This window comes from Cydia splendana, chromosome 2, assembly GCF_910591565.1.
Source record: "Cydia splendana chromosome 2, ilCydSple1.2, whole genome shotgun sequence".
In the NCBI taxonomy this organism is placed as follows: Eukaryota; Metazoa; Arthropoda; class Insecta; order Lepidoptera; family Tortricidae; genus Cydia; species Cydia splendana.
This window is the reverse complement of record NC_085961.1, coordinates 17,830,626-17,848,575: the sequence shown is the minus strand read 5'-3', so window position 1 is coordinate 17,848,575 and position 17,950 is coordinate 17,830,626. Positions and strand designations below refer to the sequence as shown.

Genomic DNA, 17,950 nt, shown 5'->3' with positions numbered 1-17,950 from the left:
GGTCATCATTTTCTACATCGAGGCTCTCTGCCCCATCTTGCACCTCGTAATAACTGTCGTCTGGACCGAACTCGGATGTTGGTGTTGGGATTTCCTCCTGAGATTCCTGTGCCTGTGGTGATTGCGGTGCTTTCAATAAAGCTACTGCGGCAGATGGTAGGGGACGTTTTTTTAATATATTTTATTCTCTGTGACATCCGTTGTTCGGAAATTACTGGATCTGATGAGACTAGTGCTCTGTGAAACAAATCAGACATTGTTTTTATCCTATCCGATTTCCGAGTATGGTGTTCTCGATCGTGACGCCAATTTAATATAAATTAAATAAAGTTAGGGTCAAGTACGAGTTGGAGTTGCACATTGAGGATCCGTGTCATTGTACACTGTATGACATGGTATAATTTTTTTAGACCCTTCGTATGCGAACCCGACTCTCACTTGCCTGATAGGTACTTACTAAATCAGTTCTCGAAGCAGTGGGATCACATTTTCTTCAATATGAACTCGAAACCAGATATCCCCAAGAAAATGGCGTATAAATAAAAATACCGAAGTGCCAACCCTAGCGGCCGGATAACCCGGATATAAAGTGTTTCGATGATTACTTGAATGTTCTACGGAATTAGGTCTTGTAAAAAATAGGGTGGATAGAAGACATATAAATGAAGCTGTCATACAAATATGGGCTCCTACTACGGCGGAACATGGAAGAAAAAAAATGAAAACCAAAAACAATAAATTCATTAATATCTTTATAACCAATATACCTAGAGAAGTTACAATTGCCACTAAATTTGCGTCTTTGAATGGTTTATCCAATAGCACTAAACAACGGAAAGTTTACAAAATAATTTGCAAATTATTAACGTTTTTCGTAAAATCCGGGGGCCTAAAACACGATCTTCAAAAATGTATTACACAAAAACTATGCAAATTGGACACGCGGGAGTTTTGGTCTCGCATTTGTAATGATCTAAACTTCAGTAATTTGCAATAAAATGAGGATGTCACTTTTTTGGCTTCTATAAAACACTGTGCACCGCGGACTCCTATTCCAGAGGGCTTTTTTATTTTTTTCTGTGCTTGAGTTGTTTGGCCGACCAGAGTGGAGTAGCAAGAGCGGGACCTATGCTCCAGGTTTTGGAAGTGTAAAATGTCATAACACCGGCGGCCTATAATGGACGGATTATCGGGTTCTAGTTACCGCAGACTCACCTTTCCACAACCACACAGACGCTATTAAGTGTTTCTCTATTGTCACAATGCGCGTGCGACCGTTGTAGAGCCCACTCAATGAATTGGCGAGTCACCACCTGTCTTTCACAATTCCGAGACTGATTGTCACGGCAGGTGTCCGATAGTCTCCTCATTATCCATTCCATCCAAGTTGTAAATCAATAGCCTATGACCTTAGTTCCCATAGCATCACAAAAGTCTTATTTCTTCTCGTTTCCTCATGACTGAGAGTCGCGACCACATGAGGTCGTTATTTTGTGCACCAAAACTCTCCATTCTGCACGATTTTCCGCCTTCCTAATAATAGGGAAAGTGCTGCACTGCACTTTGCACCTGACGGCGACCACCTCCGGATGTATCATATTGTGCGCTCGTGGATGATATCCGCCACGTGTATCCCTTGCTTTTAGATTAATTTGTCTTAAAGGGCCTTTGCGCTGTTGGCTTCACGCACGCCTCCAAAATGTCCGGGATCCATGGTCCCGAGATATGGAAGACACCAAATATTAGATACTTACAGACCTACACCCTACACCTGTACAAAAGTTATTTTGAAAGACAGAAGTTATTTCGAGAGATTAAAATTTGAATGTTGATGTTAGTATAGGTACCTGCCAGCGCAAGTTTAAACATTTAGGCAAAGACTCTTGGGTTATGAAATTCTTCCGCCGTTTATTTATTCAGGTTCGTACGCGACATGTTTGTGCCGTGGAGACTTTGCAGCTGCCTCGGTGTGCTGTGTGAGCTACAAGCTGAACCTAGCTGCGATAAAGCAAGCTATTTGGGAATCTGATATGATATGACATAGGGACGCGTTTACAACTAAGCTTACAATACATTACCGAATTACTTAAGAGAGGCCATGTAATCAATGTTTCGGTGTATAATATTTTATAATGCAAATATTAAAGTAATTTGATTTGTTCCATACTTATATGATTTTGTGATTTTTATAACGCGTGCGGATGTTCAAGAATATAATGAAGCCAAAAAGTTATCTTATCTGCTGAAAAAGTAAATACCTATATATGCTGGAATTAGGTACGGGTTGCTGGAGGGCTTTTAGTACTATGAATATGACTACTAAGTAACCTTTTGTATCTATGCAAGTAACTATATCTGATTAGAATACTTTCAAACGAATATATCTTATTGGTTTTAGTACAATGTGATAAAATTTACTGAAATGATAAGTAATGAAACTCACAAACTGTTCGCAAAGTCCCACTAAACGGATTCACTAACTACTACTGAGTTGTCTCATTAACTTGGATTTCGCGCAACACGATTATCCGCACCAAATTGGGAAAATTTACATTTGCTTAAGTTCTCTGTAGTTATTAGATCATACTTAAGAATCGTTGGTAAATAAAAAACGAACGTTTTGAATCGAACGCTTTAGTTTGTACCTATAAAAAAGGAATTTGAATGCTTCGGATGCTACTTTTGTTTGTTTACAGACTTTCCACAGTTTTTAACAATCTTTTATTAGCTTAACATATTGAGCTGGGAAATGCATTATGAAACCTCTTCGGCAAAACCTCTCTAGTAAACGTCTTGCATATTGACTTAAATTATTTTTACAAGTCCAATATTTTGAAGGCGTACAGTTATAGTACATTACTACAGAGGCCGGGACGAAAGGGGTTGCCGGCCGAAGACATATAGACGGCCGAGCGAAGCGAGGCCGGATAGGTCTGAGCGCGGGCAACCCCATTTCCCGCCGAGGTATGTATAGTGCTTTTCTCAAACATGCAATGAAATAAATAAAATAAAAAATCCACGAAACCCAAGTTTTATTTATAGAAAAAACTAAAAGTAAAGTACACCCAAAATATAACCAACACGTACCTATATCATTATCACGCGTATGTTTTACACGAGTCGTGTATTTTTACTACCCGTATATTTTCATGTATCTTTGATTTTTTCGCCTTGTATCCGTCTGACTGTCGTTTTCGTCACATAAGTTTACATAGTCTTTCATGTTGATATCATGTTTCACATACATCGTTGCTTTATGCACGGAGTAAATAAGTATAATTTCCACAGTGTTGACGAATTTGTAGTTACATCCATTTAAAATATGCCACAAAACTGTTTCTAATAAACTGTAAGCCATTTTTCTTAGTTTCTCAAATAATAAAATTGCCATAAGCAACCATATACATACTTCGTCTTTGACTTGGCGGCAGAGGCAGCAAGTTATTAAAATCAATTCTGCTTACGCTGCCAATTCCAATGCCTACGATTACAATTAATATTAATATCATTATTTCGTCGGAACTCATATTAAAGTCAATAAATCAACAACGCACCATAAATCCAATAAAACAGAATGAATATTTTTCAACTTTACCTCCATAACAATTTAAAAAATATAACTACGCGTGTTTGAGTAGACCTTTTTACCGCTAACGTTTAGATGAATATTTTAAATGTTTTTATTTGTGTAGTTAAATTTATAATTTAAAATTATAGAATGTATTATTTATTAAGTTCATGTTGATTTTATACAAATAAAACTGCAAATTATAGCAAACATTGTTTTTTGTTTTTTTTTATAGGCGTAGTGGCAGAGTGTCATTACGAACCATAAAGCAAATACTGCCTCTAATTTTTTTTAATGGATGAATGCCACGATGCTGTGTCACAAATATCTGTGAAATGAAAATTAAAAAAGAGGACTTTGCCGGCCTAGGCCTGCAAGATGTGTATGAAATTCCATTAACGACCTTTTGTCCTAGCCGCACCTGAAACGTCATACTTCGCAGCCTATTATAAGGAACATAACATCAATATTTCATTGCATGTTTGAGAAAAAGGTATTTACAGTTGACAGTAATTAGTTGACAGTTATAGTTATAGTTTGTATCAAAAATGTATCTTTTAGCAGAAAATTACTTCGAATATTCGTATCATTAACTAGACACGACTTCGTCTGCGTGGGATGATGATGGTTAAAAAACTGTCACACGTAAGGACATAGTATATAGATAGATATAGAGATAGTTTGAGGCCCCATGCCTTACTCTGCCTTAAGTGTTTGCAGAGTGAACAGATACTTTGGAAGTAATTTAATTATATTTTAACAGAACTCTTAATTGTAAGTTTTTTGATTTGTTTCAGTTTATGTGTATGATGATGATGTTACTGATATCGCTGAATATGACTTGGTATTGGTTTTCATTGTAAAACAACTTGTGTCCCAAGAACTCTCATAATATATGTTAAAAACAACTCTAGGAAGTACAGCTACTACAGGGTCATATCTCTACAAAATCTAAAGTATTTTAAGTGGCCTTGAAAAAATGATACCGCAAACGACGTCCGCCATTTCTGAGCTCTTAGTACCAACATTAAGAGGCGTTAGTGGACTAACAAAGGGTGTGACAAAGTGTCTTGCTATGGGCCTGCCCACAATGACACAGCCGGCTGTTGTTGGTCGGGCACGCGACCGGTTTCCGCTGCCTAACGACTTAATGCATTGACTCGTTTTGTTGGACACAGCAAGTTTGTGTTTATTTATTATTTCATATAATCTTCCAACGCTGCCCACACATACCCTGGATCTGCTGAGGACCTGAACACCGTGACACCTGGCTTGGTTGCTTGGCTTGGCAACCTTAAGGCTACACTCTAATTGCCCTCAATGTATATAATATACCATACGATTAAATAAATAAATTTCATAATATATACATATTTAATTACAAAGTATATCTGAAATGTTACCGTCGATCTATAAAATGAAAGCTATCGAATCTAACTACATCATAGACTTAGGTAAGCTTCCATTATACGAATTTATAAAATTGATTGGCCTCTGTATGTTAAACCGTGTGGTAAGTTAAGCGTTTATTAGAATTAATAATTCTATGGAAGAACATGCAGAGCTATTAGGTTAGGTTATTCATTCATCCATAAAAATGTAAACAATCATCTACAGGAAATCTGATTTGAAAATGAAATATCACCCAGGTAAACTTACCTATATTTTATACGCGTCATACCCACACTGATCGATGTCCCGTATATGCAATAGGTGCTCGCGGAATCCGAGAGAAGTTTCCAAGTTCTACGTACTTAGAATTTTTATTGTGTCGATCAATCTGGCCCGGTTTGCCTTGTTGGATTAGGGATTATTCTCACACGAAGTAAGAATTTGAGTCCATGACAATCTTTTGAGCTTTAACTCTATACTTATTTATTTTTCTTGGTAACTTATATTATTATTTGAAGTTATATTGAGACATTTTATTAGTTATTATTTTCCTAAAGTGTTCTACTTGTACTTTTTATTATTTCAGAGTTGATTTAATTACTTAGATTACAAATGTCACAACATTTAAAAATAATGCAAATATATATTTTACGTATATTAGTAAGTACCTACTTATGTATTTTAAGAGAGGTGAAAAGAATTTATTTTCATCAGCAAAAAAAGTGATATAGGTACCTAGACAATTGACTTAATAAAACGAAAGAAAACTTATTATTTTCCTAAAGCTTTCTATTTACTTCTATTTACTACAACTTTTAATTGTTTCAGAGTTGATTTAATTAGGTAGGTACAGTCAACTGTAAAAATATAGGTGTAGCCAACTTATTAAAAAATATGTCCCATAGTTCTTAATACTCTGACAGCTATGGGACATATTTTTGAGATGATTTGTGCACCCATATTTTTAAAGTTGACTGTACCTGCTTACTTTGTTTAAACAAAAAGACTGATACTACCTCTTAAATATATGTAGATGCTACGCTGTACGTATTCCTTATTTTAATTATTAACTAACATATCAAATCATATTAACTACTTATTAGGAAATATATGTAAGGTACCTGTACCAACGAAGGCTGGGTTCTTAATCTTGCTAACTTCCAAAATTTCATACTTTTAGGTATAAGTGTGAACGGGTTCAAGTTTTGCGTCCACGTCCGCTAGTAGGTACTACAAACAAAACTGCAAGCTTATATTAATTATAAGAATTTTTTTACAGTATTATTAAATTCTGCCCCTGGCTTAATGAAAGTCTATGACTTTATGAACAAGTTTAACAGCAAGCAACCTCATTATTCGTAAAAAATGTAAAAGGTGACCTTATAAAGAAGCAGTGGCCTGTAATGGAATACGGCAATTTATCTGGACAAAGTTCGTGACAGTACGACAAATATCTCAGTTAAGTCAGTGAAAAGGAGATTTATTTGTGACTAATATATTCTTATCCGACAGTGCTTTGCTTTGTAATGAAATTACCGATGACTACGGAATATTTTACAAAGTAATATAAGGTTTACTAAAGTATTTGAACAAATTAAATTATTTCAGAAAAATATTTTTAATTTGTTTTTATCAAGTAGAAACACTACTATATAAATTATAAACTGAAATAAATGTCATATACTAAGAAAAAGTGACCAAGGCCTCTAGTGCCCCAGGCTGGAATCGAACCAGCGTCCTCTGCTATCGCGGCAGGTGCCTAAACCACTCGGCCACCGGGCCACAGCGGCATAGGTCAAATTTTCCAAGTATATGCACTTCCTACTGAAGGCTTATGGCGCCCCCTGGCCATCTATAAGGTAGAACAGTATGGTTCGGACCTTCTAACTAGATCACTCATGTGATACCGAGTTAGCGAGAGAGATGGCGCTGCCATCAATACTAAAGTATTTGAACAAATTAAATTATTTCCGAAATTTTTTTTTAATTTGTTTTTATCAAGTAGAAACACTACTATATAAATTATAAACTGAAATAAATGTCATATACTAAGAAAAAGTGACCAAGGCCTCTAGTGCCCCAGGCTGGAATCGAACCAGCGTCCTCTGCTATCGCGGCAGGTGACTCACTTATGTGATACCGAGTTAGCTAACTAGTAGGATGTGCATATACTTGGAAAATTTGACCTATGCCGCTGTGGCCCGGTGGCCGAGTGGTTTAGGCACCTGCCGCGATAGCAGAGCACGCTGATTCGATTCCAGCCTGGGGCACTAGAGGCCTTGGTCACTTTTTCTTAGTATATGACATTTATTTCAGTTTATAATATAAGGTTTGTTTATTGCGTTGAAAATACTTACTGTTCAAAAAGGTATAATCTTTAAAAAAAACTAATATGGGACATGATCGCGTATAAAATATAAATCAGTAAAGTACAGTCAGCATCAAAAGTCAGACTACGCGTCAAAAGTATTTGCCATTCTCTAATTGCTTAACAAAAATATATAAATCCCTGTACTTATATAGGAAAATTTAATTGTGATAGACTATACTTTATAAGGGTGCGTCCCACGAGATATAACTACATAATATATAATTTCATATTAATAACGTTCACATGATATAATGAACGTTTGCTATAACATTAAAATCAATATTTTTATTAGGAATAACGGTCATTTAACATAATACTCATTTTGTATAATGATTTATATATTATAACGCGAACTCTATTTAGCAAAAAGAAAAATAGGACGGCAGATACTTTTGGAGCGCTATTTCATCCGCTACTATTGATGCTGACTGTACCAGAAAGTCGGATATAAATATTAATTACTTTGGCAAATAAAATAAACACTTGAAGAAAGAGTCAACCCAGACTGCGGTTTATCTTTATATTGCTACGCAAGCAATTTAATCTGATATTTTCAAATAATTTCGCATTTCAAATTAGGTAAGTACATTTAAAATATTTAACCGGGATAAATACGTTACCTACGTATTTCGCAGCTTACAATCAGTTTTTTTTTGAAACCAGAAAAAACGCAAAAGATAAAGGAACTAAATCAATCTTACAAAACTTTTAGACTACAAGTTTGGCACAAGTGGCCTACTTACCTTGATTACGGACCTTTGAGCAAAAGATGTTTTGGAGTTAGCCCCTTTGCTGATGCTCATGTTTGCGGAAGGGACATGCGAGTTTCCTGCCCTGTAAGCAGGTACAATGCGACGGAAGGCAAACAACTGACAAAAGCTCTTCTATATAAATATAATTTTCACCTTTGCGTTGATAACATTCTGTTTAATAATGTAACAGAAGCCCTTTTTTGCGTAGGAAGCCACTGTATTTTGTTCAATTTTGTCAAAGTCGATTATTGTTTACGATAAGTTCATGATTCTATTAATAAATAATTTATTCTAGCATTAATGTGGAGAACACCTTCTATGAGGAAAGACCGTCTACAAGCTCTTTCGTTGCTTTTAACTATTGCGTTTATACACATACCCCACTTGAAGGTCGGTATAGCAGAGAAGGAGTAATCTCTTCCTTTCTGGCGACGTACGTATAGAAACACGAGAGTTCATGCCCTATGACGGTCTTCCCTGCAATACATTTTATATGCTGGTCTTGTTTAAAGTAGTAGACGGTTTTAGTAGTAGCATGTCCACACCGCATTGCTGCCGGCTGCAATACCGCGAAAAGTATCAATCTCAATGTCCTTAATATACAGCGCGCGTTCCAATGAAAATTTTATTTTCTATTGTTATCGTTGGCATCGTTAATGAAGGTGACAGTCCATTTCCAACGATCGCAGCACTACCATTCATTTTACAATAATGAATATTGAAATTGACAATAACACCGACGCGTTCGTACTAGTAGTGCAGCTGCGGTCAGAAATGGAATGTTACCCTAACAATGCTGCCGCCAGCAAGGCAGCCCGCAATGCCGTATCGATTCAAACCCAATATTTATCCCACGCTTGAGCCATATTGTTGGTTAATGTATTTTAATCTTTATCCGTGACTGAATAACAGGCATATTAAAAATACCAACGATAACAATAGAAATTTAAATTTAAATTTTCATAGGAACGCGCGCTGTATAATTAAAAATTCCGTTTTTGAGTGACATATCTGCTATTATAAGGTTACTACGTAATCTTTGCTGTATATATGCTGCCTCATATTGTATGGTATTGTGGACTGTCGACGCGGTGGCGTGCGCACCATATGTTGTCCCTCGGTTAACGAAGATTTAGTGACCTAAGAACGCCACATGTCTACACCATTATCTCCGGAGTAAACTACATATGAGGAATACGCACGTGTTAAGCTTTACGTTAATTTGGATACTAGGTACAATCTCAAAAGAACAAACTGATTCCAATTGTATTTTAGTTTAAGTTAGATCAGAAGCGGTATCATGGTCCCATTTTTATCACCTGTCATGCCATGCGTCACTTTCGCACTTACATATTTGTTAGAACGTGACACGCGGGTGACAAATGATAAAGAGCCGACCATCTTAGCCCTACAGAATGATCCCATTAACGTGGGTGTATCATTTTGGCTTATAGGAGGCTTTCCACTAATAAAATAAAAAACCTAAATAATGTCCTATGAACATTCAACCGCTTAACTAAGTAGGTACAATCGATTTAATCCACATCTTCGAATTAAAATGCATGAACACATTTTTTTACATGTGTAAAGTGTATAACAAATATAGTGTTTTTGTGAATATCTGCTGCCTGTTTTTAGTGAGAACGCGTTTTCCTTAGTCTTCGGAAATGCCTAAATATTGAACGTATTGAGGAAACTTTGTGTACAAAATCTACCTAACGACATTATAATCTACTTTAAGAGCCCATCAACGTGCACACTAGCGCCACTGCTAAATAATCGTGATTATTTAAATTTAACGAAATATATTTAAAAAAGGAGGCCGCTACATACTGTATTTTGTATTTAAGTACCTTTTGAATGCATCAAACTAGTTTTTATGTTGCTGGATTCGTCGATCTATGAACTCAAAACAAAAACGGGCATTTTAACTTTGGACGCATAGATTGACGAATCCAGCAACATACAAACTAATTTGATGTATTCAAAAGGTACTTAAATACAAAATACAGTACGTAGCGGCCCCCTTTTTTAAATACCTGTCGTTAAATTTAAATAATCACGATTGTTTAGCAGTGGCGCTAGTGTGCACGTTGATAGGCTCTTAACTCTCAACTTTTAGCTAAATGGAAGGAGGCTATCCCATACAAGCAACAGGAACTTTAAATTGACTAGAGTTTTCCTCGTCGACCTATAAATCTCATACCGCATCGTGTCAAAACACATTACCGTCAGTTTGTTCGTTGCGTAACTCAGGCTCACGTCGCTCCGCGATAAAGCTAGCTCTCATAAACTCTGCGTCCTAGTTCCTTGTTAATTTAAAGTTGAGATTTTGTTTGGTTTACTAAGGCTTTATCCGTGCCATTTAGAAAACTCCGTTACTCAAATAGTCATAAATGTACTTTAATATACACCACAACGCATACGTACATAATTACATATTACATTTAAGTAATCGATTAGCTGCATTTGACATACATATAAAGCCATACCAAAACAACTTAAGTTTCACGAGATACGTGTCTGACTACCCTGAATGTTTTGATTTCAGCCTGTGGGTAACCTTAGGTCAACAGGACTTTACAAATGGTGGCTATTTTTTGCAACCAACGAATAGATAGCGCCGTCTACAGTTGTTCAGATAAACAACCTTTCTGATGCGCGGCCATTCCGGGAGATTGTATGGGGTGGGTTCGTATTGAGTTAGTACTTTTGACTATTTATATCATAGGAATATTCATTATTATTATCCTTAAAAGTTACAAAATAAAAGGAATTAAAATTATTTAGGGATCGGGACCGAGGATATCATTTTATTGAATTATAATTTTTTGTGCGTTTTAATAATAATAAAAGTAATCGCTGAATTTCCCCAAGCATAATTTTGTTCATTTATAGAATAATTTTCATATATTTAGTTTATGTGCAAAATTTATTAAAATTTTGTAAATTGCATTTTAGACCTATGTTCGAGCGAAACTGAAAAACACAGGATTCGAATCGCTGAAGTCCCTAGAGAAAGATTGAGATTCGAAGAGAAAGATCGGCTTTCTTATTGCGCAATATCGCCTAGTGTGCCACACCACCACCTTAGCACAATTGTATCACACTGTACTATTTGAAAATAACTGATGTTTTTATAACCTTATTACACACAAATAACACATCTTTAAATACAATAAACCTGCATTGCAAAGAATATTTGCAATGTTTTGTCTTATCACGTCAAATAGCAATTGCGATTAGGGTAATACTACCAGCGCAATGAGCGCTCATTTTAAGGGTTCGTTCGGCTCCGTTGTGTTACTTGTGTTATATCCCGAATCTCAGCGCCAACCATTGTTCTGAAGCGCTCAAATTATTGCGCTTTGTGGATTAAACTGCTGTTATTATCCTTGACTATCCGTTATTGCAATTTGCGAACCATGAGGTGAAGGATAGATACGTAAATTACCTACATATTATATTGCCGGTATATTAAGCATATTTTAAAGTTCAAATATGTATAAGACAGTACCTATTACAATAAATTCTTTCGCAAACTGTTTGACAACAGCTATTCTACGAATTTTATTTATCCCTACAATTACTTATACTGTTAACCAAATTGTAATATTGTAAGTGAAACTGATTTGTTTTATCCTACATATATATAATAAATATTTCATCTATGCCGTAACGAAATATTTTTTTTTGTAATTAAAGATTAAGTCTCTCAAATAAATTCTAGTTTCAATAAGTAGATTTTGGGACGTACTACGAACATATTAATATTAAATTCAACTTTAAAATATCCAAACTTAAAAACATAAAGGGAGAGCATAAGACCAGCAAGTACTTTGGAAAAAACTTTCCCAAGGAATAATTTAAACAAAAAAAACACATTTTACAAGTTTCATGGAATAATAACACCTAGCGACTTGGCTAACGAAGATTTCTATGCAATTTTAACATAAATAAAGCCTGTTCCGGGAAACAATTTTCATGCTAACGTTATATACCTTGTTAAAAACTTTATATTTTTGTTGCAAATTGCGTTACAAACTTCATTTTCAAGAGATTGTACGTCTAGACTAGTTTCACAATTAAAAAGTGAAAGCTAAAATTTACGTGTAGTGAAAATAGTAGTATTTTTTTAAGTCGTAATATAAATTGCTTAGGTATCTTCTCGGCTATTATGGATGCTGATGGTTAAGACTTTGGAACCAGAGGCCGTAAATTATGCTACTTTTCGGTGAAGGTAAATTTTTTAAAACTGTTGTGTGTGTGAATGTATGTGTAAAATCTATTTAAATTCCTATTTTTCACCGCATGATTGACTACTATATATATTACATCGCAGCAAAGCTATGGAAGGTTTATTATTTTAGGAGTCCATATTTTAAGCGACTTTGAAAGAAGGTAGCTTACGAGTACATATTCTAGCGTTTTTCTTGTTATTGTGCTCTGGGTTATAAGGGAACTAAGACGACAAATGATATCAAGCAACTTAATAATATACTGCTGATATAAGTTTTATACAAACGGACGCCTCTGGTCCGGTCAATCGATTTTGCTAGTGCCGTGAATGATCGATCTCAAGGTTGTCCAAGCCTTAACAATAGTAGACCTTGGATATTGAATAAGTAAGAAAAATATAACGGTGTCGCAAGTTTAAATTCTTTAATAATTTTTATTTTCTTAGACTGTATTAACGGCGTCGCCCGCCCGGCCGGTTCGTCGGCCCGTTGACAGCTTGGTAGGAGATCCAAGAGCCAAGCTGTCCCGACATTATACCGAAGATATCCCGGACATCAGTCTGGACGAGATTAGGATGGCCCTGAAGCAGCTTAAGAACAACAAGGCGCCGGGCAAAGACGGAATCACTTCAGAGCTTCTTAGAGCGGGTGGAACACCGGTACTTAAAGTCCTCCAGAAGCTCTTTAATTCCGTCTTGTCCGAGGGCATAACGCCTGAAACATGGAATAGAGGCGAGGTGGTGCTGTTCTTCAAAAAAGGTGATAACAACCTATTGAAGAACTACAGACCCATCACGCTTCTGAGCCATGTCTATAAGCTGTTTTCAAGGGTCATCACGAACCGTCTCGAACACAGACTTGATGACTTCCAGCCTCCCGAACAAGCCGGTTTCCGAAAAGGCTATAGTACCATAGACCACATCCATACGCTGCGGCAAGTTATACAGAAGACCGAAGAGTATAACTTGCCATTATGCTTAGCGTTTGTGGACTATGAGAAAGCCTTCGATTCGGTGGAAACATGGGCGGTGCTTGAGTCTCTTCAGCGATGCCATATTGACTATCGGTACATCGAAGTGTTGAAGTGTTTGTATAGTAACGCCACCATGTCGGTCCGAGTACAGGAGCAGAGCACGAGGGCGATTCCATTGCGAAGAGGCGTAAGGCAGGGAGACGTTATCTCTCCGAAACTGTTTACTGCCGTAATGGAAGACGCCTTCAAGCTCCTGGAATGGGAAGGACTTGGCATCAACATCAACGGCGAATACATCACTCACCTTCGGTTTGCCGACGATATCGTAGTCATGGCAAAGTCGATGGAGGAACTCAGCATGATGCTCGATGACCTCAACCGAGTTTCACAACGGGTGGGCTTGAAAATGAACATGGACAAGACGAAACTTATGTCAAATGCCAATGTTGTGCCCATCCCAGTCTCTGTTGGGAACTCGGTACTCGAAGTTGTTGACTCGTACATCTACCTAGGACAAGTAGTCCAATTAGGTAGGTCCAACTTCGAGAAAGAGGTCAACCGCCGAATCCAACTCGGTTGGGCAGCGTTCGGGAAACTACGTAATGTCTTTTCGTCCGACATACCTCAGTGCCTCAAGACGAAAGTCTTTAATCAATGTGTGTTACCAGTGATGACTTACGGCTCCGAAACGTGGTCTTTCACTATCGGCCTCATCTCAAAACTCAAAGTCGCTCAACGAGCTATGGAGAGGGCTATGCTCGGAGTTTCTCTACGTGATCGAATCAGAAATGAGGAGATCCGTAGACGAACTAAAGTCACCGACATAGCCCACCGGATTAGCAAGCTGAAGTGGCAATGGGCAGGCCACATTGCACGCAGAGAAGATGGCCGATGGGGTCGAAAAGTGCTCGAGTGGAGACCACGGACTAGCAAGCGCAGCGTAGGACGTCCACCCACAAGATGGACAGACGATCTTGTTAAGGTCGCCGGAAGACGCTGGATGCGGGTCGCTTCCAACCGGCACGTATGGAGGTCCAAGGGGGGGCCTATGTTCAGCAGTGGACGTCTTATGGCTGAGATGAGGTGATGATGATGATGTATAACGGCATTGTCCGTTTTTTAGGACAACCTTGGGAGCAATCAATCGATAAGGTTCGTGGCAATGTCCGTTTTAACGGACGTCCTGAAAACCCTACTTTCAGAATGCTTTTAATTATTTTTTCTTAAATATAGCACTTTTTTACTCATTACTATCCCCAAAAACATTCCACGAGATAGGTGGATACATTATTTCATGTCTTGGCATGTTAAGGGTTAAGTAGTTGGAAAATTACCTATTATTACATTCGAGAGGAATGAACAACTACTTACATAATATTATGTAGTTTACGGTTTGTTTTTTGGTAAGTCTTGAAAAATTAGCTAAATAAAATATGAATGATGTTAAATGTCATTCTAATTTCGAATATCGCGCCTTATTTGAAACCGTCTCGCACTTGACGATTCTTATGTCAATGTCACTTCATATTCTTGTACTCCGTGACCCATGTATTTTACGAGTCCTTTTTATAGAAAATTAAAGCAATCTTTACTAGATTCCCGTTAATTTTCGTTTAATTTATCAGGTTAAGTGCCCAGTAAAGCCTAGAAAAGAAGGCAGTGCGAAACTCTCAGTGCAAAAAGTGTAAAAATGTGTACATTGATTTGACAGGAAAAAAAACGTGATTTGCAATTGTTTCTTCGTAAAAAGATTGTAAAAAGTGTTTGAAAAATGGCATCAAATAATCAAATGGCATTAATTGAAAAACTAACCGGCCGTGATAATTATGCTACATGGCGATTTGCGGTAAAAACTTACCTTCAACACGAAGAGTTGTGGGATTGTGTTGAACCGGCTGCAGACGCTAAAACAGATACAAAACGAGACACAAAAGCAAAATCAAAGATAATTATTTTAGTCGATCCTACAAACTACGTACATATTCAAGAGGCCGGCACCGCCAAAGAAGTTTGGGAGAACTTGTCAAAAGTTTTCGACGACTCTGGGCTGACACGCAAAGTTGGCTTACTGCGTGATCTCTGTAATACCTCGTTAACTGAATGTCAAAATGTAGAAGAATATGTGAGCAAAATAATGAATACTGCCCATAAGCTCCGGAACATAGGCTTCAAGGTGGACGATGAATGGCTCGGAACATTGCTACTCTCTGGTCTACCTGAGTCATACCAGCCTATGATCATAGCTATTGAAAGCTCTGGCGTGAAAATAACCTCAGATTCTGTAAAAGCAAAATTATTGCAAGATGTCAGATGTATCGAGACTGATTCTTCACCTTCAGTATTTGTCGCTAGCAAGAAGTTGCACAGAAGCCACAAGAAGCAGTCTAAAGGGCCAAGATGCTATTCCTGTAACAAATATGGCCATAAAAGCCCAGAATGCAAGGAAAAGCCAAAGGATACACAGCGTCATAAGCCAAGTAGTGCATCATATGCTGCAGTGTTTATAGCTACATCAAGTCAAGATGATGTGTGGTATGTAGACTCAGGAGCAGCCTATCATCTTACGAAGCACAGAAATTTGCTACAGAATGTAGTAGCCCCTCCGATAAACAATATAAAGGTTGCTAACAAAGAAGTGTTATCCGTGCATGGTGCAGGGCAAGTAAGTTTAGACACATGTGATGATAAAGGTAAAGAAAACAAGGTGCTCTTTACCAATGTGCTGTATTCTCCTGATCTTGCTAACAATCTCCTGTCAGTAAGTGAGATCGCAAAAACTGGTGGAAAAGTAAGTTTTGATAATGATGGGTGCGCTATTATAAACAATAGAGGTCAGATAGTAGCAACAGGCACTCATGTCAACAACATGTACCGGCTAGATATACCTGGTAAAGGCTATGCATGCATGTCTGATGTTGAAGAACAAGAAGATACTTACTTGTGGCACCAGAGAATGGGACATCTCAACTTTCCGAGTCTAAAGAAGATGACAGAAAATACTGATCATGTAATTTTCTCAGCAAAAACAGAAAATCTGACATGCATAACATGCCAAGAAGGTAAACAGACCCGACTACCTTTTAAAAGTGAAGGCCCCAAAGCTAAAAGTTTACTTGAAGTCGTTCACTCGGACCTATGTGGACCTATGGAAACTCAGTCGCTTGGCGGAGCAAAGTATTTCATTACATTTATTGATGACTTCTCAAAGAAAGTGTATGTGTACTTTCTCAGGAACAAGTCAGATGCACTAGAAAAATTTAAAGAATATAGAAACGAAGTTGAGAACCAGCTCAATGCCAGGATCAAGGTTATTCGTACCGATGGTGGAACCGAATATGTTAACAAGAAATTCTCTGACTACTTAAAAGGTGCAGGTATCATACACCAGACAACCACACCTTATAGCCCCGAAAGCAACGGCTTATCAGAGAGGATGAATAGAAGCCTTGTGGAACGAGCAAGATGTATGCTTCAGAATGCCAAGCTACCAAAGAAATATTGGGCTGATGCAGTACACACTGCTGCTTATGTGATCAACCGCTCTCCAACTAAGTCTCTATCATTCAAAACTCCTCAAGAAATGTGGTCTGGACAAAAGCCGAATGTGAAACACATGCGCATATTTGGCTGTGAAGCTATGGTCCACCTGCCCAAGGAGAAACGTAAGAAATGGGACCCCAAAGCACACAAGATGATCTTCATTGGATATTGTGATCATACTAAGGGCTACCGATTTATAGTACCTGAGACCACTACAGTAATAAAGAGCAGAGATGCTGTATTTCTAGAATCTACTGTGAAAAGAGATTATGTTCCTGTAGAACTATCTTCAAGTGACCCGGCAGAAAATGATAATACCCAGGAGGAAGCAAATGAAAGTGTCAGTGACACAGATGTCACAAGTCTAGACAGCTCATATGATACAGTATGTGAAAACAGGTCTACCTCAGACAGTGATTATGTACCTGACACAACTCTGGATACAACTGCAGTCAATAAGATGGAGCTGAGACCTAGAAAGAATATGGGTACTAAAAAGTCAGAAGAAAATACTTACCTGTGCTATGACGAAGAACCTATGGAAAATGTTCCTGAAACATATAAACAAGCAATTAAATCAACTGCTGCTGAAAAGTGGAGAAAATCTATAAAAGAAGAATTAGATGCTCATGATGAACACAATACCTGGACATTGGTAGAAAAACCCCCAAATGCCAAAGTAATAGGATGCAAATGGGTGTTCCGCATCAAAGAAGAACCAACTGGTCAGCGCTACAAATCACGCCTGTGCGCTAAAGGATTTACACAGACAGCAGGTATTGATTACCAAGAAACCTTCGCACCAACTGTAAGGTATGATTCAATTCGGTTATTACTCTCTCTGGCCGTTCAACAAAATCTCAAGATGGTCCAACTAGATGTCAAGACAGCTTTTCTCTATGGCGAGCTTGAAGAGACCATATACATGGCTCCACCAGAAGGACTTCCTCATGGAGAAAATATGGTATGTAAACTTAACAAATCATTATATGGTTTAAAGCAAGCGCCACGATGTTGGAACAGCAAATTTGATTCGGTGTTGAAAAAGTTTGGCTTTGTCAGTAGTAAAGCTGATCAATGTGTTTATATTGGTCAAGTCCATAACAAGAAATGTTA

The 17,950-nt window shown here is 37.5% G+C and overlaps 1 protein-coding gene and 1 non-coding gene across 2 annotated transcripts in view; one reads left to right on the top strand and one right to left on the bottom strand.

Moving 5' to 3' along the window:
• The window catches only part of LOC134805022 (suppressor of lurcher protein 1), a 349,546-nt gene that overhangs the window by 104,100 nt on the left and 227,496 nt on the right, over window positions 1-17,950 (top strand). The gene's annotated exons all lie outside the window — the stretch shown is intronic.
• On the bottom strand, window positions 6,671-6,742 carry Trnas-cga (transfer RNA serine (anticodon CGA)). Its single transcript has one exon. It is a non-coding gene; the product is annotated as a tRNA-Ser (tRNA).